Source organism: Nerophis lumbriciformis, linkage group LG19 (genome assembly GCF_033978685.3).
Source record: "Nerophis lumbriciformis linkage group LG19, RoL_Nlum_v2.1, whole genome shotgun sequence".
NCBI lineage: Eukaryota > Metazoa > Chordata > Actinopteri > Syngnathiformes > Syngnathidae > Nerophis > Nerophis lumbriciformis.
In genome coordinates, this window is record NC_084566.2 from 42418283 (window position 1) to 42442318 (window position 24036).

General features: G+C 33.0%; 1 long non-coding RNA gene across 1 annotated transcript in view; it reads left to right on the top strand.

The window, feature by feature from the left end:
* Positions 1-18385: 18385 nt before the first annotated feature.
* LOC133618413 (uncharacterized) overlaps positions 18386-24036 on the top strand; it is a 53215-nt gene continuing 47564 nt past the window's right edge. Inside the window, exon 1 of the long non-coding RNA XR_009817302.1 lies at positions 18386-18487. This is a non-coding gene — a long non-coding RNA (uncharacterized lncRNA). The remainder of the gene's footprint in view (positions 18488-24036) is intronic.

The following is a 24036-nucleotide window of genomic DNA, read 5'->3' on the forward strand; positions in this document are numbered from 1 at the left end:
CCACGTGCAAGATTGAATCTATTTAAAAAAGTTATTTCATAAGAAGCCAAAAAGTGCAAAAACAATAATGTTGGTGTTGGAGGAGTTGTGAATGACTGCAGAGCCACAACATTAGGTACACCTGCAGACTGCAGGTGCACCTAATTCACAACTCCTCCAACACGAACATTATTGTTTTTGCACTTTTTGGCTTCTTATTAAATACATTGTGTAACCTATTTTCATGGGCTTTCCTCTTTGTGATGTTAAGTTCCTGTTATGCGCTGTTATACAGTATATGCCTTGAGCTCTTATTTTGAAGGCGCTAACAGCGGAATTTTGACACGTCGGAGTGGAGCGGAAGTTTTTGAAAGAAGGTAAATAAAGTGGTCCTCGTGTAAACTGGAGCCTCCGTGTTTGTTATTTTGTAGCTTCATACAGTATAGGCCACATTTATAAACCCTCGGTTACACTTTTTTAAATAGATTCAATCTTGCACGTGGAAAGTTGAAGTGAGGGCTTTAGTTGATATAACACTCCCGTCAGGGGGTGCATTAATCCAGCACAACAGCGGCGCATTTATAAGTAAAGGTAAGACCATAATAAGGTTTTTTTTATTAAATGTGCTTTTTTGTGTGCTACAGTTTGTATGTGTAAAGTTAAAGTTAAGTTAAAGTACCAATGATTGTCACACACACACTAGGTGTGGTGAAATTTGCTATATATTGCCATATATTGTCTATATATTGGCTATATATTGCCATATATTGGCATATATATTGCCATATATTGGCTATATATTGGCTATATATTGGCATATATTGGCATATATTGGCATATATATTGGCATATATTGGCTATATATTGGCTGTATATTGCCATATATTGGCTATATATTGCCATATATTGGCATATATATTGCCATATATTGGCTATATATTGGCATATATTGGCATATATATTGCCATATATTGGCTATATATTGGCTGTATATTGCCATATATTGGCTATATATTGGCTATATATTGGCATATATTGGCATATATATTGCCATATATTGGCTATATATTGGCTGTATATTGCCATATATTGGCTATATATTGCCATATATTGGCATATATATTGCCATATATTGGCTATATATTGGCTATATATTGGCATATATATTGCCATATATTGGCTATATATTGGCTGTATATTGCCATATATTGGCTATATATTGCCATATATTGGCATATATTGGCATATATATTGCCATATATTGGCATATATATTGCCATATATTGGCTATATATTGGCTGTATATTGCCATATATTGGCTATATATTGCCATATATTGGCATATATATTGCCATATATTGGCTATATATTGGCTATATATTGGCATATATTGGCATATATATTGCCATATATTGGCTATATATTGGCTGTATATTGCCATATATTGGCTATATATTGCCATATATTGGCATATATATTGCCATATATTGGCTATGTATTGGCTATACGTATATTGCCATATATTGGCTATATATTGCCATATATTGGCTATATATTGCCATATATTGGCTATATATTGCCATATATTGGCTATATATTGCCATATATTGGCTATATATTGCCATATATTGTCTATATATGGCCATATATTGGCTATATATGGCCATATATTGGCTATATATTGTCATATATTGGCTATATATTGCCATATATTGGCATATATATTGCCATAAATTGTATATATATTGGCTATATATTGCCATATATTGGCTATATATTGCCATATATTGGCTATATATTGGCTATATATTGCCATATATTGTCTATATATGGCCATATATTGGCTATATATTGCCATATATTGGCTATATATTGCCATATATTGGCTATATATTGCCATATATTGGCTATATATTGGCTATATATTGCCATATATTGTCTATATATGGCCATATATTGGCTATATATGGCCATATATTGTCTATATATGGCCATATATTGGCTATATATGGCCATATATTGGCTATATATTGCCATATATTGGCTATATATTGCCATATATTGGCTATATATTGCCATATATTGGCTATATATTGCCATATATTGGCTATATATTGGCTATATATTGCCATATATTGTCTATATATGGCCATATATTGGCTATATATTGTCATATATTGGCTATATATTGCCATATATTGGCATATATATTGCCATAAATTGTCTATATATTGGCTATATATTGCCATATATTGGCTATATATTGGCTATATATTGCCATATATTGGCTATATATGGCCATATATTGGCTATATATGGCCATATATTGGCTATATATGGCCATATATTGGCTATATATTGTCATATATTGGCTATATATTGCCATATATTGTCTATATATTGGCTATATATTGGCATATATTGTCTATATATGGCCATATATTGGCTATATATTGTCATATATTGGCTATATATTGCCATATATTGGCTATATATTGCCATATATTGTCTATATATTGTCTATATATTGGCTATATATTGCCATATATTGGCTATATATTGTCTATATATTGGCTATATATTGCCATATATTGTCTATATATTGTCTATATATTGGCATATATATTGGCATACGTATATTGTCTATATATTGGCATATATTGGCATATATATAAAGCACATTGCTGCCGTGTTGGTAATGACGTTCAGACTGACATGCTGAGGATGTTTAAATATGCCCAGACATGTCTCAGCAGATGCTATTTCTTCTTCTGTGACGCCGCATCTTGTCGGCATCGTGTTCCTTTTCCACCGCCTGAGTCCCGGAGGCCCTCGGCCTGCTGGTGTTGACACGGTGAAGGTCTGAATGAGGTAACACATTAACCACAAAGTGTGCGATGGACCTGCCTCATCATGCACACATGAGAGGTCACGCTGTTTGCTGCCCCCCCCCACGCCGTGTACGCGAGCTGGGATGCAAATATGTGCCATGCAAATATCGGCGTTAAAAAGCGGGTTGCCACGGCAACCGGATTGCGTTTGTCTATGGTGTGATTCGCCGTGAACCTGACCCACTTCCACGCTGCAGGGAGCGTGATCCTCGCTTCCCCATCGACACTGTTGTGATTTGTGTTCCTACCTCGTAACCAAGGCCATGCAGCTCTGAGGAGGCAACAATTAGACCAGTATCCGGCACTTTTTCCACAGGGGGATACTTTCAACTTTTCCGTAACCCTTGCTTGATGTTTAGCCCAATGACCGACATTTTTATGTCATCTGGCCAATCGTACAATCGTTTTTTTTTGTACGATTTTAAAGATGATAAAAAAAACAAACACTTGCAAGATGCAGCTAATGGGAGTCATCGTTGTCACCATCAAAGTCTCTAAAACAACTTCAAAATCCTCCATCAACGTTTTATATACACACTGCAAGTATATATATAATGTAGTAACAGACACTTTCATAACAATATGTAATATGTACAATATACACACTGCAAGTATATATATAGTGTAGTAACAGACACTTTCATAACAATATGTAATATGTACAATATACACACTGCAAGTATATATATAGTGTAGTGACAGACACCTTCATAACAATATGTAATATGTACAATATACACACTGCAAGTATATATATAATGTAGTAAAAGACACCATAACAATATGTAATATGTACAATATACACACTGCAAGTATATATATAATGTAGTAACAGACACCTTCATAACAATATGTAATATGTACAATATACACACTGCAAGTATATATATAATGTAGTAACAGACACCTTCATAACAATATGTAATATGTACACTATACACACTGTAAGTATCTATATAATGTAGTAACAGACACCTTCATAACAATATGTAATATGTACAATATACACACTGCAAGTACATTTATATATATATATATAAAATGTAGTAACAGACACCTTTATAACAATATGTAATATGTACAATATACACACTGCAAGTGTATATATATATATATATATATATATATATATATATATATACAGTATATATAATGTAGGAATAGACACCTTCATAACAATATGTAATATGTACAATATACACACTGCAAGTATATATATAATGTAGTAACAGACACCTTCATAACAATATGTAATATGTACAATATACACACTGCAAGTATATATATTTATATATATACAGTATATATAATGTAGGAATAGACACTTTCATAACAATATGTAATATGTACAATATACACACTGCAAGTATACATATAATGTAGTAACAGACACCTTCATAACAATATGTAATATGTACAATATACACACTGCAAGTATATATATAATGTAGTAAAAGACACCTTCATAACAATATGTAATATGTACAATATACACACTGCAAATATATATATAATGTAGTAAAAGACACCTTCATAACAATATGTAATATGTACAATATACACACTGCAAGTATACATATAATGTAGTAAAAGACACCTTCATAACAATATGTAATATGTACAATATACACACTGCAAGTATATATATAATGTAGTAACAGACACCTTCATAACAATATGTAATATGTACAATATTTTCCGTATTTTGCTAATTTTAGGCACAGCCGGAACTAATTCTTCGGCGCATTGATTTCCGTTTACATAAAGCACTTCCGACTTACCGCAACAAATGTGTTCCTACTCCTGGAATCAAAAGCGAGTGTGTTTTCTAATCATGGCAGACTTGGTGACAGACAACAAAGACGACTATTTTTGTACAAATGAGGATTCACAACCTTATGTTTTTGAAGCTGAATATACTGAGGATGAACTGCTGCTTATAGAAGCCAGCAGGAAGAAGAGGCTGAAACGTTGGAGCAGACGGAAGCCGAGAGGGTGCGACATGGTCACGCTGAAAATCTGGAACTTTGAGCCAAGCTAATTCGACATAAATGGATTGCTTACCCAAAATCAACTGGAAAGGTCCCTGGCCAGCTGGACCAAATGAACAAATGTCCATGGAGTGAGTCACTTTAATATTGATCATGATATTGAAGTGACGTCAAGTGTGTTATTACAACTACACTACATACACTGTCTGGCTAGCTGTGTACAAAGAAAACATGAAATAATACTTTACAGATACTGTAATATGATTGTTCATGTTTGTCACTCAGTACAGTTTGGTGTTGTATCACAGTGTTGTGTATTACACACTCAAACGTGTTTCGTGCTGATACCGTAGCACGCCGATGTGTTTTATTACGCTAGAAAAATAGTTCCTCAGTGTTCTCTCTTACAATGCAATCCAATTCACTTTATTTATATAACACATTTAAACAACAACAATGTTTCCAAAGTGCTGCACAAAAATATTCAAAACGAGATTCAAATACTATCCTTAGCTCCACCAATGACTGAGTAAAAACTAAATAAATAGATATAAAACCAATATAAAAATAAATATGATTAAAAACGATTATGAAGGGTAAAACCAATTAAAAATAATAAATAGATATAAACCTAATATAAAAAAAATATAAAAATAAAAATGATTAAAAACGATTATGAAGGGTAAAACCAATTTAAAAATAATAAATAAATATAAAACCAATTTAAAAACAATATACAAATAAATTTGATTAAAAACGATTATAAAGGGTAAAACCAATTAAAAATAATAAATAGATATAAAACCAATATAAAAACAATATAAAAATAAATATGATTAAAAACGATTATGAAGGGTAAAACCAATTAAAACAATAAATAGATATAAAACCAATATAAAAACAATATAAAAATATGATTAAAAACGATTATGAAGGGTAAAACCAATTTAAAATAATACATAGATATAAAACCAATACAAAAACAATATAAAAATAAATATGATTAAAAACGATTATGAAGGGTAAAACAAATTAAAAATAATAAATAGATATAAACCTAATATAAAAAAATATAAAAATAAAAATGATTAGAAACGATTATGAAGGGTAAAACCAATTTAAAAATAATAAATAAATATAAAACCAATTTAAAACCAATATACAAATAAATTTGATTAAAAACGATTATAAAGGGTAAAACCAATTAAAAATAATAAATAGATATAAAACCAATATAAAAACAATATAAAAATAAATATGATTAAAAACGATTATGAAGGGTAAAACCAATTAAAACAATAAATAGATATAAAACCAATATAAAAACAATATAAAAATATGATTAAAAACGATTATGAAGGGTAAAACCAATTTAAAATAATACATAGATATAAAACCAATACAAAAACAATATAAAAATAAATATGATTAAAAACGATTATGAAGGGTAAAACAAATTAAAAATAATAAATATATATAAAACTAATATAAAAAATATACAAAAATAAAAATGATTGAAAACGATTATGAAGGGTTAAATCAATTTAAAAATAATACATAGATATAAAGCCAATATAAAAACAATATAAAAATAAATATGATTAAAAACGATTATGAAGGGTAAAACTAATTTAAAATAATAAATAGATATAAAACCAATATAAAAACAATATAAAAATAAATATGATTAAAAACGATTATGAAGGGTAAAACCAATTTAAATAATAAATAGATACAAAACCAATATAAAACCAATATAAAAATAAATATGATTAAAAACGATAATAAAGGGTAAAACCAATTAAAAATAATAAATATAAAAACAATATAAAAATAAATATGATTACAAACGATTATGAAGGGTAAAACCAATTAAAATAATAAATAGATATAAAACCAATCCAAAAACAATATAAAAATAAATATGATTAAAAACGATTATGAAGGGTAAAACCAATTTAAAATAATACATAGATATAAAACCAATATGAAAACAATATAAAATAAATATGATTAAAAACGATAATAAAAGGTAAAACCAATTAAAAATAATAGATATAAAACCAATATAAAAATAATTATGATTAAAAACGATTATGAAGGGTAAAACCCAATTAAAAATAATAGATATAAAACCAATATAAAACCAATATTAAAATATGATTAAAAATGATTATGAAGGTTGAAACCAATTAAAATAATAGATGTAAAACCAATATAAAAACAATATAAAAATAAATATGTTTAAAAACGATTATGAAAGGTAAAACCAATTAAAATAATAAATAGATATAAAACCAATATAACAATAAATATGATTAAAAACGATTATGAAGGGTAAAACCAATTTAAAATAATAAATAGATATAAAACCAATACAAAAACAATATAAAAATAAATATGATTAAAAACGATTATGAAAGGTAAGACCAATTAAAATAGTAAATAGATATAAAACCAATATAAAAATACATATGATTAAAAACGATTATGAAGGGTAAAACTAATTTAAAATAATAAATAGATATAAAACCAATATAAAAACAATGTAAAAATAAATATGATTAAAAACAATTATGAAGGGTAAAACCAATTAAAATAATAAATAGATATAAAACCGATATTAAAACAATATAAAAATAAATATGATTAAAAACGATTATAAAGGATAAAACCAATTAAAAATAATAAAAACATATAAAACCAATATAAAAACAATATAAAAATAAATATGATTAAAAACGATTATAAAGGGTAAAACCAATTAAAAATAATAGATATAAAACCAATACAAAACCAATATTAAAATATGATTAAAAAGGATTATGAAGGTTGAAACCAAATAAAATAATAGATATAAAACCAATATAAAAACAATATTAAAATAAATATGATTAAAAACGATTATGAAAGGTAAGACCAATTAAAATAATAAATAGATATAAAACCAATATAAAAATAAATATGATTAAAAACGATTATGAAGGGTAAAACTAATTTAAAATAATAAATAGATATAAAACCAATATAAAAATAAATATGATTAAAAACGATTATGAAGGTTGAAACCAATTAAAATAATAAATAGATGTAAAACCAATATAAAAACAATATAAAAATAATTATGATTAAAAACGATTATGAAGGGTAAAACCAATTAAAATACTAAATAGATATAAAACCAATATAAAATAAATATGATTAAAAATGATTATGAAGGGTAAAACCAAATAAAATAAATAGAAATAAAGATTTAAAAACACAGATGACCAATAACAATAACAATGTTGCTACAGTTTGTTATTATACAGGTTTCACAACATAAATGAAGTATTGTTGACACTTTTTGAATGCATTTTTAAAGTGATTTAGAGGTAGAATTGATTGCTAACATTAGCGGCATGGCTATCTACCAAGAACCAGACAATTTGTATATGTTAGAATGTGAAAAAAAACAAAAACCTTTGTCATCTTGTCTCCCATGACGACTGCGAACCAACAAAGTGCGGCAGTTCCCCTTTTAAGCCGGGACCAGCCTGCCTTATCTAATCGCCTCACAGCGGCTTAACACAATGAAGCTGCAAAACCACCTTCATGCACATCTTTCCTGGCGGAGTCGGTCACATGCGCCACCCGTGCAGAAGTCTCACACGCATCACCCCCAGATGACAGAAACGCCGCGTCTGACAATCAGGCAGGGGTGAGCTTGGAGAAGTGGGTTGTGGTGCGGCCTCCATGATGACTCACAGCAGCACTGAGGTCTGCACGGAGACATCTAGTGTTGGCGGCGGCACACGGCACAGAGGCCTGCACGGAGACATCTAGTGTTGGCGGCGGCACACGGCACAGAGGCCTGCACGGAGACATCTAGTGTTGGCGGCGGCACACGGCACGGAGGCCTGCACGGAGACATCTAGTGTTGGCGGCGGCACACGGCACTGAGGTCTGCACGGAGACATCTAGTGTTGGCGGCGGCACACGGCACAGAGGCCTTATGTAAGAGTCGGAGTTTGCTCCACATCTTGCATATTGCATGGTTCCCAGCCCATTTTGATGAGAAGATAGTCCAGACACATGACTTTCACAAGCTCTTATGCAGCTGACAACTCTTGTTTTGCTCTCAGAAGTAGGTCAACATCAGTCATTATGTAACTTTTCACACTGCCGACTCACACACTTTTACCTAGAAACTAGTGTTGTACCGGTACCAACATTATTTCAATACTTTTCGGTACTTTTCTAAATAAAGGGGACCACAAAAAATGTCATGATTGTCTTTATTTGAACAAAAAATCCTAGTGTACAAGAAACATGTTTATTATTGTAATTTAGTCCTTAAGTAGTAGACAACTTGTCTTTTAGAAGTAAGTAAACAAACAAAGACTCCTAATTAGTCTGCAGTAACATATTGTGTCATTTATACACCTATTATTTTCTACACATTATGAGGGACAAACTGTAAAAAATTGATTATTAATCTACTTGTTCATTTACTGTAAATATCTGCTTATTTTCTGCTTTAACATGTTCTATCTACACTTCTGTTAAAATGTAATAATCACTTATTCTTCTCTTCTTTGATACTTGACATTAGTTTTGGATGATACCACACATTTAGTTATGGATCCGATACCAAGTAGTTGCAGGATCATACATTGGTCATATTCAAAGTCCTCATGTGTCCAGGGACGTATTTACTGACTTTTATAAATGTCAGAATAATTGTATCTAAGTTATCACAAAACTTTGTGTTTTAATGAGTTCCCGGCGAGAGGACAAAAGCTGTTTTTGATCTTACCTATCAAAAGGCTTGTAAAACTCCACTGTGTAGGATGGGAAGTGACATGAAGGCGTCGGTTTCTTTCTTCTATTGTAATCCACAGGAAGATTTTGTCTTGACCCGAGATCTACAAAGCGGAAAGGAAGCAGGCACCTTTTCTTTGAACTGTTTTGTAATCAAAGGCGACGGCTGTTTATGACCCTCATCCCTTAGAAACAGCTGTTGCCATGTAATCAGGGAAAGTCCAAATAAAAGAGGAGGCATACCATCTTTCGTCAGAGCGTGGTGAGACACCGTGCAAGGGTGCAGGTCTACGCGTTTCTCCTCATTGAGCTAAATTGAATTCTGTCTTTGTTTAATTCCTTGCTTCTTGTCTTGTTTAATAGATGTCATCGGAGTTTGAACCTGACAATAAACATAATATGAATTTTTTTTAAAAGGAAGAAAGATTTTGTGACGATAAAAAATATCGATGTAATCATAGTAGTATCAACTAGACACGCTCTTGTACTTGGTATCATTACATTATTTCGGTACTTTTCGGTACTTTTCTAAATAAAGGAGACCACAAACAAATGTCATTATTGTCCTTATTTGAACAACAAATCTTAGTGTACATGAAACATATGTTTATTATTGTCATTTAGTCCTTAAATAAAATAGTGAACATACTAGACAACTTGTCTTTTAGTAGTAAGTAAACAAACAAAGACTCCTAATTAGTCTGCAGTAACCTATTGTGTCATTTATACACCTATTATTTTGTACACATTACGAGGGACAAACTGTAAAAAAATGACTATTAATCCACTTATTCATTTACTGTTAATATATGCTTATTTTGTCTTTTAACATGTTCTATCTACACTTCTGTTAAAATGTAATAATCACTTATTCTTCTCTTCTTTGATACTTTACATTAGTTTTGGATGATACCACACATTTAGGTATCGATCCGATACCAAGTAGTTGCAAGATCATACAATAAAATATAATACCTAATAAACTAATAATATGGTTAAAAAATACACATCACTCAAAATCCAGTCCGCGTTTTCTATGCGACCTTGCTTGCGGTCCTTGGACTTGTTCATATAGAAAATGCCCACATCACTCAAAATCCAGTCCGCATTTTCTATGCGACCTTGCTTGCGGTCCTTGGACTTGTTCATATACAAAATCCAGTCAGCATTTTCTATGCGACCTTGCTTGCAGTCCTTGGACTTGTTCATATAGAAAATGCCCACATCACTCAAACTCCAGTCCGCATTTTCTACGCGACCTTGCTTGCGGTCCTTGGACTTGTTCATATAGAAAATGCCCGCATCACTCAAAATCCAGTCCGCATTTTCTCCGCGACCTTGCTTGCGGTCCTGCAGGTGTACGAAGCACATTAGCACACAGCACTGCAAGAACAAGAACGGATGCAAAATGGACATAAGACACTTTTTCAAGAAAGTAAGTATTCATCACTGCTTGTAGTAAAATGTATCCGCTCCACTTTACACCAGGTCTGTGTTTGACAAAAAGTTGACATTCCCGCTCTAAAACAATGCTGCTACTTAGTTAGCTAGTTAAATAAGTAAGTTAAATGTGCACTCTTTTTTACCATTTGCTATCTTTGGGGTTACTTCCTTCTGGAGCATCAGCTGTGTTTCTCACTTTACACATGGAGGAGAACAGGAGCTGAGCTCATTCACATATGACTATCATCAGTAGATAATAATAATAATCATCATGCAAGTAATTGTTTCTTGTTGATGCTGTAAACAAAATGTCACTGTGCCAACCCATGTTTGTTGTTGTACTGAACACAGATTGAAAATAAACCAGACTGAAATAATAATAATAACAATGAATCATTTCTAAGTCTTTGTTAGCCGTTTGTGAAGTTTTGTGCTCGTGCCTTACGTTCGCTCGCATGGGGGCTAAGCCCCCCCCTGTCCTTAAAAGCTAGTGACGCCCCTGGTTATAACTTCACCTTTATCTTTACTTTTTACACCGAAATGCGTCCATTCTCCCTTTTCTGTCTACACACTGTGTCTGCTTGTAAGTACTCTGTGTGTGTGCGCTGCCCAACATGCTCCTCTGCTCGTAAAACCAGCAATGTCATGACATGACGACGACGGGGGGCGGTATCGTACCGAATATAATTCGTTAGAACCGCGGTACTATACTAATACCGGTATACCATACAACCCTAGTAGAGACCAAGTGGTATTTTACACATCACAGTGCTCGAAATCCCACCCGAGTAAACATTATGCAACGCTTGAGAGATGATGTCATCCACTCCTGGATGAAATCATGGAACAGATGCACCGGGGGGGGGGGGCAACGGGAGAGAAAGAGGGCGTGGTCAGAAGCTCGGAGAGGGGACGTAGGGGCGTGTCTTAGCTGACCTAGTTACAGCAATAGGGACCCCGCCGCCGCACTTTGTCTACCGTCCCTGCGTGGCGGACTCCATGAGGTGTAAAAGAGGCGCTCTTGAACAGTACCAGGCAGACCTGGGGGGGGGGGGGGGGGGGGGGGGGGCAGGACACAAATATATCCACATCTCTGCACAAACAGGAAGAGCCTCGGGGGTCCGACAACAACATGAGGATGACTTAAACCCCCACACTTCCTGTTTCATATTAGACGTCTGCCTTCATTCTCACCGTGTGTTGGATAAGATGCAACAACTGCAACAACACACACTGTGATTAGTCACAAAAACATCTTTTTAATCTCACATTTCCTGCTCAACTTCTACTGCCAAATTACTTTAAAAAAGTAATGAATTATACAAACCCCGTTTCCATATGAGTTGGGAAATTGTGTTAGATGTAAATATAAACGGGTACTTTCCTGGCCCGCCTGCAGTCCAGACCTGTCTCCCATCGAAATTGTGTTAAACGGAATACAATGATTTGCAAATCCTTTTCAACCCATATTCAGTTGAATATGCTACAAAGACAACATATTTGATGTTCAAACTCATAAACATTTTTTTTTTTTCTGAAAATAATTAAGTTAGAATTTCATGGCTGCAACACGTGCCAAAGTAGTTGGGAAAGGGCATGTTCACCACTGTGTTACATCACCTTTTCTTTTAACAACACTCAATAAACGATTGGGAACTGAGAAAACTAATTGTTGAAGCTTTGAAAGTGGAATTCTTTCCCATTCTTGTTTTATGTAGAGCTTCAGTCGTTCAACAGTCGTATTTTAGGCTTCATAATGCGCCACACATTTTCGATGGGAGACAGGTCTGGACTGCAGGCGGGCCAGGAAAGTACCCGCACTCTTTTTTTACGAAGCCACGCTGTTGTAACACGTGCTAAATGTGGCTTGGCTGTTACGGCTCAGGCTCCTGCCAACGCCGCTCATCCGTCTGTGCGCACCTCGGGACACGACCACGGGTGCGCACATCCAGGGACGCGCCGCGCACGTCCCCGCCCTGCAGCAGCCACCAGCTGCAATCACTCACCGGCAATCTACACTCCTGGGTCTGATGAGGGCAAGCTCAATAAAGGACCACTGGACCCAAGGATCTGGGCGGGAACTTAGTTTTCTCATGGTGTACCGTAAGGCTTATGATCTCTCTCTCTCTCTGCGTGTTTTCCCTCGTGTCTGACATCCTTGTTTGTTCTCCCGTGTCCCCGCAGTACCCTCCGTCGCCTGGAAAGTGAGCTGTGCGTTTCACTTTTCCCTGGATCTCCCTCTGGACTCTTGACTACCTCCTTCGTTTCTCGACCTCTCGCTCGCCCCTGGATTCCGACGCCTCTCTCTCGCCCCGGATAACCTGCCTGCCCCATGGACTTCCTCGTATCTCGTTCAACACGTTGGTAACACTCACTTCAGTTAACTACACACATAGTCTTACACCACACACTCTTGTATTCTAGTTCACACTCCATTTCCTTAGTTTAGTAGTATTGTTTATTATTATTTTTATATATATATATATATATATATATATATATATATATATATATATATATATGTTGACTATATATATATAATAAATAATTGTATATACTGCCCCCTGGTGTCTGTTTGCCGTCACCTCCCCTTTAGTCTAAACACAACATTGGCATTGTTTTGCTGAAATAAGCAGGGGCGTCCATGAAAAAGACAGCGCTTAGATGTTGTTCCAAAACCTGTATGTGTCAGGACTTGATCTTGGGAGTTTGCTTTTCCGGGATGCAACGGAAAGTTGGCACGGGCGAGACGGGAATTAAGGTACATGATTTATTTATTAACTATAAATACAAAAAAAAAAGGATCAAACAAAAGGCGCGCACAGTGGCGGAGAATAAACTATGAACAATTAAACAAAACTTGCAAACTATGGCTTGAATAAAGAAAACTTACTTGGCATAGACAAAAAAGGAGCAGCGTGAACAGGCCCGGCCCTAATCAATCTGGCGCCCTAGGCAAGATTTTAGGTGGCGCCCCCCCACATCGGCAGTGAAGTGTATATACTCACAAGAACCCGAATAGCTTTGTCTTTGACCTTTTTTTTTTTACTTACAACTATACCTAATATATAAAGGGGTGGAAAAGTGACTATTACCTGCAGGGCAAACATTAGCTAACCAGAAGGCAATAACAATGTAGACAAAAAACACCTGCTTAAAAGATCTAATACAAATGTCCCTGAGGAATGTAAGGCGGGAGTACTGTAATTACCTAACGTTACATTATTATTTTCCATAACAATTTAGCCCCCTCCACAATATTAACCCGACGTTAAAACAGAACTAGCTATTTATTGATTAGCAATTGCCGAATCATGTAACATTAGCTTAATGCTAAAAAGCCAGGTTACTATCACATTCTGTAACAGACAAATAATTTCATGTAGGCTAACGTTACCTACCTGCTACCTCTGTCTTTTCTCGTTTCTCCTCTTCTTTTCTCTTTTTTCTTCCCTGGGCACCTGACAGTTTTGGCCGTTTTGACATCTTGTGTTGATTTTTTGATGTGGTGACGTCCAAAAAGAGTCATGATACGGGAAGGGAGGGGGCGCACCGTGCGGGGGGAGGAGGGGGGGGCGTAATGTTGTAACAAATAATATTTCTATTAAATAGGCTTTAATTTGCATTTTAATTAACGTGAGATTATTTTTTGTATTTAGAAATAATAGTAACAACTTTTTTTTTCTTTTTTTTTTTTTCTCCAACATTTGTGGCACTGGCATGGCGCCCCCTGATGGACGGCGCCCTTAGCATTCGCCTATACGGCCTATGCCACGGGCCGGCCCTGAGCGTGAACATGGACATGAAACAATGGACAGAGCATAAATGTGGTGTGAGGTCGTCAGGACGAACAACAGAAAATGAATGAACTTAAATACTTATGGACATGATTAGTGAAAGCAGGTGCGCGACTCAAAACGTGAAACAGGTGCGTGACGTGACAGGTGAAAACTAATGGTTGTATTGGTGACAAACAAGAGTGCACAATGAGTCCAAACGTGGAACAGGTGAAACTAATGGGTAATCATGCAAACAAGACAAGGGAGTGAAAAGCCAGAAACTAAAGATTCCTATTACCATATTTTCCGCACCATAAGGCGCCCTGGGTTATAAGCCGCGCCTTCAATGAACGGCATATTTCAAAACTTTGTCCACCTATAAGCCGCCCCGTGTTATAAGCCGCATCTAACTGCGCTAAAGGAATGTCAAAAAAACAGTCAGATAGGTCAGTCAAACTTTAATAATATATTAAAAACCAGCATGATGTGGGCGTGCATGGAGTCGTATATCAACATGGACGGAGCTGCGTGAAAAAAGCCACCCGGCCTCTTCGCGTAAACTTACCTTAACCACTCGCTCATCTTTTCTTCATCCATCCATCCCTTCGAGTTATCTTTTATGATGACGCCGGCTGGAAAGGTCTCTTTTGGCAAGGTCTTCCTTTTGAATATCACCATGGGTGGAAGTTTCTGGCCATTAGCATGGCAAGCTAGAACCACAGTGAAGGATGACTTCTCATTCCCTGTGGTGCGAATATTCACCGTACGTGCTCCCGTTGTATCCACAGTGCGGTTGATAATGTTCTCTGGCCGGATCTTTTTTTCAGCTATCTTGTTTTTACAATATGCACGGAAAGTAGCCAGCTTTTCTTGAAAGTCTTTAGGCAGTTGCTGTGAAATAGTAGTCCGTGTGCGGATGGAGAGATTGCGTCTTTTCATGAACCGGAAACCTGTCGCCTAGTAGGAGCCATTTTGTGGTCTTTACAGATGTAAACACACAAAGGAAATGAAACGTAATATCCGCGCGCTTCTTCTCCTTCTACGCGGGTGGGTGGTTGCTTACAGTAGAAGAAGAAGCGCTTCCTCTTCTACGGGGAAAAAAGATGGCGGCTGTTTACCGTAGTTGCGAGACCGAAACTTTATGAAAATGAATCTTAATATTAATCCATATATAAAGCGCACCGGGTTATAAGCCGCACTGTCAGCTTTTGAGTAAATTTGTGGTTTTTAGGTGCGGCTAATAGTGCGGAAAATACGGTACTAAACAAAAACATGACTTAACACAAAACATGATTACACAGACATGACAGTATGTACCTTTCAGCATTAATGGCGCCTTCACAGATGTGTAAGTTACCCATGTCTTGGGCACTAATACACCCCCATACCATCACACATGCTGCCTTTTACACTTTGTGCCTATAACAATCCGGATGGTTCTTTTCCTCTTTGGTCCGGAGGACACGACGTCCACAGTTTCCAAAAACAATTTGAAATGTGGACTCGTCAGACCACAGAACACTTTTCCACTTTGCATGAGTCCATCTTAGATGATCTCGGGCCCAGAGAAGCCGGCGGCGTTTCCGGGTGTTGTTGATAAATGGCTTTGGCTTTGCATAGTAGAGCTTTAACTTGCACTTACGGATGTAGCGACCAACTGTATTTAGTGACAGTGGTTTTCTGAAGTGTTCCTGAGCCCATGTGGTGATATCCTTTAGAGATTGATGTGGGTTTTTGATACAGTGCCGTCTGAGGGATGGAAGGTCACGGTCATTCAATGTTGGTTTCCGGCCATGCCGCTTACGTGGAGTGATTTCTCCAACTTATTGGTATGGGGACAACCCTGCTGGTTACTAGTAGAAGTAAGGGTGTTATATAATAAGTGTTGAACATGCAGAGTGAGTGACAGATGTTAGACATTGAAGTGTGCTCACTGTCTTCAAACATACTCTTAACTTAAAAATGGTTGTAATCATCCAAAATGAGTTAAAGGACAACTCATTCCTGCAAAACTTTTCTGCTGGCTCGTCTGTTTTTGTCTTGTAACTCTTCCGTTTAGCCTGCCCAAGACATTTTCCAGATTGTTATTATTCTGTTTAATATTTCCACCCTCATTCTTTCTGGCTTCTCTCACTCACCAAACGCTTTTTTTCCCCTTTCCTTTTGCCTGACAACTTAAAACCGCATGCTGAGGTCTGCCTCGTAATTCCTGATGCCTTCATCATCATCTCTGGGCCATGTGACGTGGATCTGGAGAGTCCTCCTCGGCAATACGCATATTTAAACACCTTCAATGATACACCCTTGACATTACAGCATTTGTATTAGTTTGTCTTCCCAAGAGACAACACATTCAACTTGAATAAACAGTACTTTAGATAGATAACTGATTTCCAACATAATGGCCGATTCATCTTGAACGTGAATAATGCTGTATAATAGACTGTATTTATATTATTCACACATGAATAATGCTGTATAATAGACTGTATTTATATTATTCACATGTGAATTATGCTGTATAATAGACTGTATTTAAATTATTCACATGTGAATAATGCTGTATAATAGACTGTATTTATTTTATTCACATGTGAATAATGCTGTATAATAGACTGTATTTATATTATTCACATGTGAATAATTCTGTATAATAGACTGTATTTATATTATTCACATGTGAATAATGCTGTATAATAGACTGTATTTATATTGTTCACATGTGAATAATGCTGTATAATAGACTGTATTTATATTATTCACATGTGAATAATTCTGTATAATAGACTGTATTTATATTATTCACATGTAAATAATGCTGTATAATAGACTGTATTTATGTTATTCACATGTGAATAATGCTGTATTATAGACTGTATTTATATTATTCACATGTGAATAATGCTGTATAATAGACTGTATTTATATTATTCACATGTGAATAATGCTGTATAATAAACTGTATTTATATTATTCACATGTGAATAATGCTGTATAATAGACTGTATTTATATTATTCACATGTGAATAATGCTGTATAATAAACTGTATTTATATTATTCACATGTGAATAATGCTGTATAATAGACTGTATTTATATTGAAAACATCAGATTTTGATTTGGGCCACTTTGGGGTCTGTGTACCTTCCGTTCATTCTATTTCCAATTGTTAAATGCAAATCAAAAAACAAATTTTGGGCCATTTTTTCCTATTTAAATTTTTGGAAAAATCAGATTGTGAAAAAAAATCTGGTTTTGGAAATATCCAATTGTGGAAAAAAAAATCTGATTTTGGAAAAATCCGATTTGGAGAAAAATTCAGATTTTGGCAAAAATCCGACTTTGGGAAAATCTGATTTTTTGCATTTTGGATAAACATACATTGGATTTTTGTATTTATCTGGAAAAATTAAATGTTGCAGAGTTCTGTGGGGGGAGGTTGGCCTGATGACATCATCCTCACCTGTCCACAGGTGAGCACAATCAGACTAATTGGCAGCTCACGCCAGCACGCCATCAAAGTTTTGCAGCTCAGAACTAAACGCTAAATATTTGGACTAAAAGACATTGGGGACAAGGAAAAGATCCAAGAGGCTAGCGGTAAGCTCACCTCTTTTTACTGAGCCCAAACGTAAAGGAAAAGCTAAAATACTACTTCCGGTTTAATTTGTCATCACACAGATAAACACACGTTTTTGCATTTTGGATGAACGTGAATTGGATTTTTGTGTTTATCTGGAAAAATAAAAATCCATAAAAGGAAAACAGCACAAAATCAAATTTTATGGCAATATTTTAATGAAAATCAACCCTTTTTTGTTTGTTTTCAAATCTGCCGTATATAGTAAAAATCGTAAAACGGCCCTTTTTTTTTTTTCCAGATAAACACAAAAATCCAATTCATGTTCATCCAAAATGCAAAAATGTGTGTTTGTCTGTGTGATGACAAATTAAACCGGAAGTAGTATTTGACCTATTACTTCGCGTTTAGCATGTTTTTAGCATAACGCTAACACATTTGTTCATCAGGAGTGCTATTGTCCTTTTTAAAAAAAGTGTCATTAAATAGTTGTCCAACTTTTGTTTCAGAAATTAAAATAGATAAAATGAATCGAAATGTTTTTTGATTGCATTTAAGAATTAGCAATAGAATGAACGGAAGTTACACGGACATAAAATACTGCTTCCGGTTCAATTTTATGGCAACATTTTAATGAAAATAAACACTTTTGTTTGTTTTAAAATCTGCCATATATATTAATAAAATTTAAAAAAAAAGTCCTAATTTTGTTTTTTGATTTGCGTTTCAGAATTGGAAATAGAATGAATGAAAAATACACAGACCTAAAATACTGCTTCCGGTTCACTTTTATGGCAATATTTTAATGAAAATAAACCCTTTTGTTTGTTTTAAAATTTGCCATATATAATAATAAAAATCGAAAAACAGTCCTAATTTTGTTTTTTGATTTGCGTTTCAGAATTGGAAATAGAATGAACGGAAAATACACGGACCTAAAATACTGCTTCCGGTTTAATTTTATGGCAATATTTTAAGGAAAATAAACCCTTTTGTTTGTTTTAAAGTCTGCCGTATATAAAAAAAAAATCAGAAACGGCCCTAATTTTGTTTTTTGATTTGCTTTTCAGAATTGGAAGTAGAATGACCGGAAAATACACAGACCTAAAATACTGCTTCCGGTTCACTTTTATGGCAATATTTTAATGAAAATAAACCCTTTTGTTTGTTTTAAAATGTGCCATATATAATAATAAAAATCGAAAAACAGTCCTAATTTTGTTTTTTGATTTGCGTTTCAGAATTGGAAATAGAATGAACGGAAAATACACGGACCTAAAATACTGCTTCCGGTTTAATTTTATGGCAATATTTTAAGGAAAATAAACCCTTTTTTGTTTGTTTTAAAGTCTGCCGTATATAAAAAAAAAAAATCAGAAAACGGTCCTAAATTTATTTTTTGATTTGCGTTTCAGAATTGGAAATAGAATGACCGGAAAATACACAGACCTAAAATACTGCTTCCGGTTCATTTTTATGGCAATATTTTAATGAAAATAAACCCTTTTTTTTGTTTTAAAATTTGCCATATATAATAATAAAAATCGAAAAACAGTCCTAATTTTGTTTTTTGATTTGCGTTTCAGAATTGGAAATATAATGAACGGAAAATACACGGACCTAAAATACTGCTTCCGGTTTACTTTGTCATCACACAGATTAATACGCATTTTTGCATTTTGGATGAACATATATTTGATTTTTGTGTTTATCTGTCGCTTCATCCTGGACAATATACGTGACAAATGTGTGCTTTGTTTTAAAGATGTGCTATTTGGATTTACACTGTATGAAAACGTTTTTGAAAAGGGATTTTACCTTTGCAACCTCATTATACTATTGGCTAAGTTTTATATTCATAAATGTAAGTTTCTCAATACCCGACCTGTTTTTTGTGCCTTTTAAAAAAAGAATTGGAACTCTACGTTAAAACATTCTCTACCTCTAACAACCAAAACGCTGTGGAAACGATGACGCTGTGCTCCAAATTTAAGTTATTTACTGAAGTTGAGTGAGCCTACGGCTTTACACTTTTTGTTATATATATATATATATACATAAAAAAAAAAAATAAAAAAAAAAAAAATAAAAAAATATATATATATATATATATATATATATTTTTTTTTAAAGTTTATAAACCTTTATTTATAAATTTCAACATTTACAAACAGTTGAGAAATAATCAAAGTAAGTACAAAAAGAGTACAAAAACAGCACCAGGGGGTTGTAAATTCAAAGTAACTAAAATAGAATGCAAAAAAAAAAAAATATATATATATACCGGTATATTTTTTTTGCATTCTTTTTTAGTAAAATAGAATGCAAAAATATTATATATATATATATATATATATATATATATATATATATATATATATATATATAACCTTTTTTTAGTAAAATAGAATGCAAAAATATATTATATATATATATATATATATATATATATATATATATATATATATATATATATATATATATAATATATTTTTGCATTCTATTTTACTAAGTATATATATATATATATATATATATATATATATATATATATAATATATTTTTGCATTCTATTTTACTAAAATAGAATGCAAAAAAATATATATATATATATTTTTTTTTGCATTCTATTTTAGTTACTTTGAATTTACAACCCCCTGGTGCTGTTTTTGTACTCTTTTTGTACTTACTTTGATTATTTCTGAACTGTTTGTAAATGTTGAAATTTATAAAATTAAAATAAATAAATAAATAAATAACAAAAATATATATCTATTTGATTTTTGTGTTTATCTGGAAAAATAAAATACACAAAATCACATTTTTTGGCAATATTTTAATGAATATCAACCCTTTGTTTTTAAAATCTGCCATATATAATAAAAATCATAAAACGGTTCCGATTTGCGTTTCAGACTTGGAACTTGAATGAACGGAAACTTTGAATTTACAACCCCCTGGCGCTGTTTTTGTACTCTTTTTGTACTTACTTTGATTATTTCTCAACTGTTTGTAAATGTTGAAATTTATAAATAAAGGTTTATAAAATTGAAAAAATAAAATAAATAAATAACAAAAATATATATCTATTTATTTTTTGTGTTTATCTGGAAAAATAAAATACACAAAATCAAATTTTTTGGCAATACTTTAATGAATATCAACCCTTTGTTTGTTTTTAAAATCTGCCATATATAATAAAAATCGTAAAACTGTTCCGATTTGCGTTTCAGACTTGGAACTAGAATGAACGGAAACTTTGAATTTACAACCCCCTGGCACTGTTTTGTACTGTTTTTGTACTTTGATTATTTCTCAACTGTTTGTAAATGTTGAAATTTATAAATAAAGGTTTATAAAATAAAAAAATAACAAAAATATATATGTATTTGATTTGTGTGTTTATCTGGAAAAATAAAATACACAAAATCAAATTTTTTGGCAATATTTTAATGAATATCAACCCTTTTGTTTGTTTTTAAAATCTGCCATATATAATAAAAATCGTAAAACTGTTCCGATTTGCGTTTCAGACTTGGAACTAGAATGAACGGAAACTTTGAATTTACAACCCCCTGGCGCTGTTTTTGTACTCTTTTTGTACTTACTTTGATTATTTCTCAACTGTTTGTAAATGTTGAAATTTATAAATAAAGCTTTATAAAATAAAAAAATAACAAAAATATATATGTATTTAATTTGTGTGTTTATCTGGAAAAATAAAATACACAAAATCACATTTTTTGGCAATATTTTAATGAATATCAACCCTTTGTTTTTAAAATCTGCCATATATAATAAAAATCGTAAAACGGTTCCGATTTGCGTTTCAGACTTGGAACTAGAATGAACGGAAACTTTGAATTTACAACCCCCCTGGCGCTGTTTTGCACTGTTTTTGTACTTTGATTATTATTTCTCAACTGTTTGTAAATGTTGAAATTTATAAATAAAGGTTTATAAAATAAAAAAATAAATAAAAAATAACAAAAATATATATCTATTTGATTTGTGTGTTTATCGAGAAAAATAAAATACACAATCATATTTTTGGGCAATATTTTAATGAATATCAACTCTTTGTTTGTTTTTAAAATCTGCCATATATAATAAAAATCGTAAAACGGATTTGCGTTTCAGACTTGGAACTAGAATGAACGGAAACTTTGAATTTACAACCCCCTGGCGCTGTTTTGTACTGTTTTTGTACTTTTATTATTTCTCAACTGTTTGTAAATGTTGAAATTTATAAAGGTTTATAAAATAAAAATAAAATAAAAAAATAACAAAAATATACATCTATTTGATTTGTGTGTTTATCGAGAAAAATAAAATACACAATCATATTTTTTGGCAATACTTTAATGAATATCAACCCTTTGTTTGTTTTTAAAATCTGCCATATATAATAAAAATCGTAAAACTGTTCCGATTTGCGTTTCAGACTTGGAACTAGAATGAACGGAAACTTTGAATTTACAACCCCCTGGCACTGTTTTGTACTGTTTTTGTACTTTGATTATTATTTCTCAACTGTTTGTAAATGTTGAAATTTATAAATAAAGGTTTATAAAATAAAAAAAAATAATAAAAAAATAACAAAAATATATATCTATTTGATTTGTGTGTTTATCTGGAGAAATAAAATACACAAAATCACATTTTTTGGCAATATTTTAATGAATATCAACCCTTTGTTTTTAAAATCTGCCATATATAATAAAAATCGTAAAACTGTTCCGACTTGCGTTTCAGACTTGGAACTAGAATGAACGGAAACTTTGAATTTACAACCCCCCTGGCGCTGTTTTGTACTGTTTTTGTACTTTGATTATTATTTTTCAACTGTTTGTAAATGTTGAAATTTATAAATAAAGGTTTATAAAATTAAAAAAAAACACTAGAATGAATGGAAGGCAGGCAGACCAGGATGCTTAATTTAAAAAAGTGCAAGTTGAATAATGCTTGTTTTCAGAACAAAACACTTATGTCTCATTAAAGTCCTGCTAATTTCTATATTTTTTCTTAATTTAGGATGTCTTATTCAGTAAAATTAAATGTCAGTTAATTTCACAATTTTTTTGTATTTTTTCCCCCTTAAGTCTTTTTATTCTAGCTATATCTTGCAGTGTACTATCAACGTTTTCATAGCACAACCTTATATTTTACTCACTCTTCATTTAAAGTTAGTTTTTTCTGCTTCAAACCACAAAAGGAACAAAAGTGCAGACAATTCCTGACTTCCTGTCTGACGTCCATGCGCTCAGACGGCGTCGAGCTCCCTCTGGCGGCCGAGAAAGCAATTGCACCGCAGACTCCGCCTCTGGAGGCTCCCTAAACCGGAAGTGGTGGACAAATAAGAGCACATTCAGCAGTAAATGATACATTTCCATTTATTAGCAGTACTCCAAAGATCGTTGGGGTGTCATCACAGCAGTATTCTCAAAAACTGCAAAAACTCAGGCAAATAATTGACGGCTCGGTTCGGTCCGCCCGCGACTCTACTCTAATTGCAACCGGAAACTGCTGCAGTCAGCACGTAAATACTTGACAAACATCTTATTCACAG